Source organism: Sinocyclocheilus grahami, unplaced genomic scaffold (assembly GCF_001515645.1).
Source record: "Sinocyclocheilus grahami isolate Dianchi unplaced genomic scaffold, SAMN03320097.WGS_v1.1 scaffold534.1, whole genome shotgun sequence".
In the NCBI taxonomy this organism is placed as follows: Eukaryota; Metazoa; Chordata; class Actinopteri; order Cypriniformes; family Cyprinidae; genus Sinocyclocheilus; species Sinocyclocheilus grahami.
The window spans coordinates 621,779-630,520 of NW_015505713.1; the positions used below are offsets into that span (position 1 = coordinate 621,779).

At 33.8% G+C, this 8,742-nt stretch overlaps 1 protein-coding gene across 4 annotated transcripts in view; it reads right to left on the reverse strand.

Moving 5' to 3' along the window:
• The window catches only part of pkp4 (plakophilin 4), a 56,493-nt gene that overhangs the window by 37,880 nt on the left and 9,871 nt on the right, over positions 1–8,742 (reverse strand). The gene's annotated exons all lie outside the window — the stretch shown is intronic.

Below are 8,742 nucleotides of genomic sequence, written 5' to 3' on the forward strand. Positions count from 1 at the left end.
AAATGAAGGGTGCACACTGTTGCTGAAAAACACAATCACTACTTAGCAGTCAGATGCCCGTATGCACAAAGGCACAGATCCCTAAACAAGACCATATCTGCAGATTAAACTTTTTTTTGTAGAAGCATTTTTTAAATTTGAACTAGCACCTCATGACTACACCACATTATGTACAAGAATCTGCAAAAGACACAGGCGCCAAGTGGAATGTACAAAACATGGTGACATTAATTTTTAAGTAAATATAATGGGCAATATATAGCATCACCAAAAATTATTGAGGTCATATATTGCACGATAAGTCGATATTTTGATTATTGCAACAGGCCTGCTCTGTGTTCAATCACAGTCCATGAAATGTACACGTTTTGTCCATCAAGATAAAATCTTCACAAAATAATATAACTTTTATGAATTTTGAAGCCTAAACAAAAGCGCCAGAACTTAAAAGCTAAACTTAGGCTATAAATGAACTACAGCACAACTGTCGCGACAACTTTCACAAACTTATTTTTAACATGTTCAGTGAAAAGGATTTACTCTGTGGAAGAATTTTAATCCACGCTACATTAGGGCTGGACAGTAATTCAATATCAATATGTATCGCGATATAATTTTTTTTCAATAACGTTGATATGATTTTTAAACACATAAATATATTTCGATATTTCAATATAAATGACCAGTGTTTCCCATACATTGATTTATTTGTGGCATTTGACTTCATTGAATAAACATGAGCACTGCACATTTCAAAATCAGAAATACATACTACATAATACATATGTATGGGGGTAGAATTGTTGCTTAATTCCAAATAAATAGATTATGATCGATCATAATCTATTTATTTGGAATTAAGCAACAATTCTACCCCCATACATATGTATTCAAAATACATACTGGTAAAAAATGTATAGCCTGAATGCACTGTAAGTCGCTTTGGATAAAAGCGTCTGCTAAATGCATAAATAAATAAAAATCAAAACACGTTACGGGTGTTTTATATGAATGTGTCTCTGAAGGGAAAGGACTGTCTTCAGAAAAGTTTCAATGGCATTTTCATTTTATCTGATAAAAAGCGTTCATGAGCGGAGCTGCTTTGATTACAGCCGTTACCGGAGAAGCCGCAGTTTCTGCCGCTCTCAAAGCGCCTCCTGCTGGCAGACAATCAGTTTGCATTTTTAATAAGCCCGTCTCCAGCAACATGTTTTTGTTGTTGCTCTTTTTTTTTCTGCAGCAACTCAGAGCACTTTTCATACTCTTCAGTGTTTCCCATTCATTAACTAGACTGTGGTGGCCCGCGCTGTTTGCGCTGCTTGTTTCAAAGTGAAGCGCGCACATTGCGCAGTGCACGCGATCGGCTCGTGATCCGGTGTTTTCTGCATCTCAGAGCGGCTCCGTTCACAGTGAATGCAGTGAACTCCGTTATTGAATGTGCTGTGAGTTTAGGAACGCAACGGCCACCAGTTATACATCATTTGCACATTTGCATAATTTTCAACATTTGAATGGGCAAATGTTAACAGTATTTCATTAAATTAGTAATGTTTGTAACCCTGTTTTCACAAAAGCTGGAGTTTTCCGCCAAAATAAAAGTTTAACTGAAGTTTCTGCCAAAATAAAAGCTCAAGGGTTTATCTCTCGCAAGCATGGCCTAAAATTAACAGACACGCACAGAGAAAATACTGTACAGGTACAGCAAGCTCACTGTTCGGAATAAAAATAAAAATATTGGGGTTGGGGTTTATATGAATGTATTTCTGAAGGGAACTGACTTCACAAAAGTTTCGATGGCATTTATTCCCCTCTTATCATTGCTGATCCATAACCACCACCTGCTGTCAGAGAGTGAATTTGCGTTCTCATTCAGCCTGTCTGTTTTTGTTTCATGCAGGTTTTATCTTTGTATCTTTGTTTGTGTCGTGATAAAAATGCAGTGGTTGGTTCTAATTTCAAATGGCTTTTTTTATTATTAAATATGTTTACTTGTTGGGCTAACGTTTTTTTTTTGCAAAAACAGTTTAATGGCAAGGAAAAATATTTATGGCCACCAGCCACTGGAAGATGTGAAAGTTTGTTTTAGGCCCTGCTTGCAAGTGTAGAAATGAGGACAAAAGTATTGCAATTTCCCTACAGTAGAGTAAGGTAGAATAAGATACCTGAAAAAAAATTATTTTCATTTATTTCACAGTGCAATTGTTTTACAATATATGGCTATAACTGTCATAGGAATAATAATATAAAATTATTATTATTATTATGATTGTTTTATTCTAATTTGCTTGGCTTCCAAATACACCAGTGAGACTGAGACACTATATCACAACTAAAAAGAGGGTTGAGTCTCCTTTAAATTTCAAGAACAAGTACATTCACCAGCTTTTTTCTTTTACTTTGCAAACTGAACCTGTGTTGGAGCTCTTAATTTTGAACTCTCAAAGTGCACCAGATTTATGAATTTAATTTTAAAATGTAAAACAATTTCTTACAGGGGAGCATGCCCCCGGACCCCCCTAGAGGGATCGAGGACCACCCACCAAAATCCTGTGGGAAACACTGCTCTTTATACTGGCTAAAGCACATTTGTTTCAATCTATAAGAATAATCAGCCTAAACTACCATTCAAAAGTTTTTGAACAGTAAGATTTTTAATGTTTTTTTTTTTTAAGAATTCTCTTCTGCTCACCAAACCTGCATTTATTTGATCCAAAGTACAGCAAAAACAGTACAATTTTGAAATATTTATACAATTTAAAATAACTGCTTTCTATTTGAATATATATTTTAAATGTAATTTATTCCCGTGATCAAAGCTGAATTTTCAGCATCATAATTACTCCAGTCTTCAGTGTCACATGATCCAGAAATCATTCTAATATGCCGATTTGCTGATTATCAATATTTAAAACAGTTGAGTACATTTTTTTTCAGGATTCTTTGATGAATAGAAAGATCCAAAGATCAGCATTTATCTGAAATAAAAAGCTTTTGTAACATTATACACTATACCATTCAAAAAGCTTGGAGTCAGTATGATTTCTTTCTTTCTTTTTTTTGGAAAGAAATGATAGAAATTAATACTTTTATTTAGCAAGGATGATTTAAATTGATCAAAAGTGATGATAAAGACAATGTTACAACAGATTTCTATTTCAGATAAATGCTGTTCTTCTGAACTTTCTATTCATCAAAGAAACCTGAAAAAATTCTACTCAGCTGTTTTCAACATAATAAATGATTTTTGAGCAGCAAATCAGAATATTAGAATGATTTCTGAAGGATCATGTGACTGGAGAAATGATGCTAAAAATATAGCTTTGAAATCACAGGAATAAATTACATTTTAAAATATTATTTTAAATAGTAAAAATATTTCAAAATGTTACTGTTTTTGCTGTATTTTGGAAGATAATTCTTTAAAAACATAAAAAATCTTGACTGGTAGTGTATGTTAGCCTATAGTTTGAAGTTAAAGATATTAATTATGATACAATTTTTCATAAGTTTGAATATGAGATCTTAAGTTTTTTTAAATAGTGTTCATATTGACATCGGAATTATATCGCATCGACTGAAATTAAGAAATATATTGTGATATAAATTTTGGCCATATCGTCCAGCCCTACGCTACATGAACCTTTTCATATAAACTGGAATAAATTCAAAACTAGAGCCAAACTAAAACTGAAATGAGACTGCACAGGACGCGATTTACAAATGCATGCAGCTATCTACAAATGCACAGGACGCGATTCACAAATAAATGCCAGGCAAAGTTGTGGTTGTGACATAAATATATATTTGTGAATATGTTTTTTATTTGCAAATCTCATTTTATTTATTTGCGAATTTAATTCATGTTTGTGAAACTTTAAGATTAATTTGTGGATCTCATTCTATTTATTTGTGGATCATAATCTATTTATTTGGAATTAAGCAACAATTCTACCCCCATACATATGTATTCAAAATACATACTGGTAAAAAATGTATAGCCTGAATGCACTGTAAGTCGCTTTGGATAAAAGCGTCTGCTAAATGCATAAATAAATAAAAATCAAAACACGTTACGGGTGTTTTATATGAATGTGTCTCTGAAGGGAAAGGACTGTCTTCAGAAAAGTTTCAATGGCATTTTCATTTTATCTGATAAAAAGCGTTCATGAGCGGAGCTGCTTTGATTACAGCCGTTACCGGAGAAGCCGCAGTTTCTGCCGCTCTCAAAGCGCCTCCTGCTGGCAGACAATCAGTTTGCATTTTTAATAAGCCCGTCTCCAGCAACATGTTTTTGTTGTTGCTCTTTTTTTTTCTGCAGCAACTCAGAGCACTTTTCATACTCTTCAGTGTTTCCCATTCATTAACTAGACTGTGGTGGCCCGCGCTGTTTGCGCTGCTTGTTTCAAAGTGAAGCGCGCACATTGCGCAGTGCACGCGATCGGCTCGTGATCCGGTGTTTTCTGCATCTCAGAGCGGCTCCGTTCACAGTGAATGCAGTGAACTCCGTTATTGAATGTGCTGTGAGTTTAGGAACGCAACGGCCACCAGTTATACATCATTTGCACATTTGCATAATTTTCAACATTTGAATGGGCAAATGTTAACAGTATTTCATTAAATTAGTAATGTTTGTAACCCTGTTTTCACAAAAGCTGGAGTTTTCCGCCAAAATAAAAGTTTAACTGAAGTTTCTGCCAAAATAAAAGCTCAAGGGTTTATCTCTCGCAAGCATGGCCTAAAATTAACAGACACGCACAGAGAAAATACTGTACAGGTACAGCAAGCTCACTGTTCGGAATAAAAATAAAAATATTGGGGTTGGGGTTTATATGAATGTATTTCTGAAGGGAACTGACTTCACAAAAGTTTCGATGGCATTTATTCCCCTCTTATCATTGCTGATCCATAACCACCACCTGCTGTCAGAGAGTGAATTTGCGTTCTCATTCAGCCTGTCTGTTTTTGTTTCATGCAGGTTTTATCTTTGTATCTTTGTTTGTGTCGTGATAAAAATGCAGTGGTTGGTTCTAATTTCAAATGGCTTTTTTTATTATTAAATATGTTTACTTGTTGGGCTAACGTTTTTTTTTTGCAAAAACAGTTTAATGGCAAGGAAAAATATTTATGGCCACCAGCCACTGGAAGATGTGAAAGTTTGTTTTAGGCCCTGCTTGCAAGTGTAGAAATGAGGACAAAAGTATTGCAATTTCCCTACAGTAGAGTAAGGTAGAATAAGATACCTGAAAAAAAATTATTTTCATTTATTTCACAGTGCAATTGTTTTACAATATATGGCTATAACTGTCATAGGAATAATAATATAAAATTATTATTATTATTATGATTGTTTTATTCTAATTTGCTTGGCTTCCAAATACACCAGTGAGACTGAGACACTATATCACAACTAAAAAGAGGGTTGAGTCTCCTTTAAATTTCAAGAACAAGTACATTCACCAGCTTTTTTCTTTTACTTTGCAAACTGAACCTGTGTTGGAGCTCTTAATTTTGAACTCTCAAAGTGCACCAGATTTATGAATTTAATTTTAAAATGTAAAACAATTTCTTACAGGGGAGCATGCCCCCGGACCCCCCTAGAGGGATCGAGGACCACCCACCAAAATCCTGTGGGAAACACTGCTCTTTATACTGGCTAAAGCACATTTGTTTCAATCTATAAGAATAATCAGCCTAAACTACCATTCAAAAGTTTTTGAACAGTAAGATTTTTAATGTTTTTTTTTTTTAAGAATTCTCTTCTGCTCACCAAACCTGCATTTATTTGATCCAAAGTACAGCAAAAACAGTACAATTTTGAAATATTTATACAATTTAAAATAACTGCTTTCTATTTGAATATATATTTTAAATGTAATTTATTCCCGTGATCAAAGCTGAATTTTCAGCATCATAATTACTCCAGTCTTCAGTGTCCTTTAAAATTAGTTTTAATATGCTGATTTGGTATCAAGAAACATTTCTTATTAAACAGTTTTTACTGATTAATATTTTTGTAGAAACAATGCTACATTTGTTTTAGGATTCTTTAATGAATAGCAAGATCAACAGAATAGCATATTTTAAAACATTCTATAGTTTATTCTAGAATGCTTGGAGTCAGTATGATTTCTTTCTTTCTTTTTTTTGGAAAGAAATGATAGAAATTAATACTTTTATTTAGCAAGGATGATTTAAATTGATCAAAAGTGATGATAAAGACAATGTTACAACAGATTTCTATTTCAGATAAATGCTGTTCTTCTGAACTTTCTATTCATCAAAGAAACCTGAAAAAATTCTACTCGGCTGTTTTCAAAGCTTTGAAATCACAGGAATAAATTACATTTTAAAATATTATTTTAAATAGTAAAAATATTTCAAAATGTTACTGTTTTTGCTGTATTTTGGAAGATAATTCTTTAAAAACATAAAAAATCTTGACTGGTAGTGTATGTTAGCCTATAGTTTGAAGTTAAAGATATTAATTATGATACAATTTTTCATAAGTTTGAATATGAGATCTTAAGTTTTTTTAAATAGTGTTCATATTGACATCGGAATTATATCGCATCGACTGAAATTAAGAAATATATTGTGATATAAATTTTGGCCATATCGTCCAGCCCTACGCTACATGAACCTTTTCATATAAACTGGAATAAATTCAAAACTAGAGCCAAACTAAAACTGAAATGAGACCTTGTAATAAATCATATAGTGAATAAATGAAATAATCATAAAGGACATATGAAAGCACGTATTTCTGTACATTTCGAAATAAGGTGCATTAAAAGTCAATAAATCCTTGATTAATATTTTAATTAAAAAAGTGTCTCCACGTACTTTTCAATAAAATTCTAGTGCATTTAATCGATTAAATAACAGCAGAGTGAGCGAGTTTTTGGATATGGTAAGATTAAACTTATTTTAGTGAATAAAGTACCACATTTCAGATATAATTTTGTTAGGGTGGGTACACAAAATGTTATTTTATCCTTGCTTCTAGAAAAGCCTCAATCTATATGCTTTCTAACAGCATCATGTGGCCGTAAACATTTAATTTTAATGTGGCTTTAAGCACTATGCATCGTTAAAAGTTTCACTTTCACCGTGACTAAGCCATTAAATGTGGTGTTTACATGGATGAGTTTACCGTACGGTACGAACCGAGAGTCTCCGCATCAGTAAGTGAAAACACGAGCATCTTTCATCCGAACACTTGTGTTACATTTCAGGGCAAAGCAAAAAACATTGTCGAACTTCAATATATATAAAATGCAGGAAACTATTAATTGGTTATGCTACAGTTAATTGTACTATAAATTATACTACAACTGGAAAATACTGTAAATTGATAAACTGTTCGGTGTGATGACGTTGAATGTCTCCGACAGCGCCTGTAGTCCCATTTAGCAACTTGTTAGCAACCGTCTTTTTTAAGAAATGTAACAGTTTTAAAAAATCACGAGTGGGGTGTAACTGGTATCTTTTATGTCACAGAATAAAACGTGAAAGTATCTTGAACTTGTGTGAACCACGGACCTTATTTCAGGGGATTTAATCAAACTCCCATTCAAAAAACCCATTGATTCTGGGACGATGGAACCATCAGTAAGTGAAAACACGAGCATCTTTCATCCGAACACTTGTGTTACATTTCAGGGCAAAGCAAAAAACATTGTCGAACTTCAATATATATAAAATGCAGGAAACTATTAATTGGTTATGCTACAGTTAATTGTACTATAAATTATACTACAACTGGAAAATACTGTAAATTGATAAACTGTTCGGTGTGATGACGTTGAATGTCTCCGACAGCGCCTGTAGTCCCATTTAGCAACTTGTTAGCAACCGTCTTTTTTAAGAAATGTAACAGTTTTAAAAAATCACGAGTGGGGTGTAACTGGTATCTTTTATGTCACAGAATAAAACGTGAAAGTATCTTGAACTTGTGTGAACCACGGACCTTATTTCAGGGGATTTAATCAAACTCCCATTCAAAAAACCCATTGATTCTGGGACGATGGAACCGGAAGTGCTAAAATGCTAACTCGCTTCCGGGTTTTTGCCTACAAAGTGATGTCATAGTTCCACCACTCTATTGTGATGTCTATTCTAAGCCATTATATAGTGATTCACAATTTATCCAGAATATGCATATCTACTTTAATGGGAATGGATTTAAAAGCAAAACAAGAGAGGGTTTACTGTAAACAGCTAAAGCACAGCACACTAATTAAAGTAAAAAATATTTCAAATAAGAAAAAAATATATATAGTCACACTCACAAATCAACTAGGCATCGACCCCTAACTAAAATGCACATACATGTGTGTATAAACACATATTCAAACATTTTAGAAAAGGCAACATCTTGAGGATGACCAGGCAGTCAATGCAAACACTTGCACACATATTCATGACCAAATAATCTGGATGTTTATGTGCATTAGTGATATCCAATTCTTGAGTCTGTGTGAGCCTGCCACCTGACATTTGCAATGAACAAATTTGACTACACCAGAATACACTAGGTGCCTCTCACTAGACCAGGGGTAGGCAAGTTCGGTCCTAGAGAGCCGCAGTCCTGCAGAGTTCAACTCCAACCCTAATCAGACACACCTGAACAAGCTAATCAATGTCTTCAGGATTACTAAGACTATAGGCATGGTAAGTTTTTTTTTCAGGGTTGGAGCTGAACTCTGCAGGACTCTCTAGGACCGAACTTGCCTACCCCTG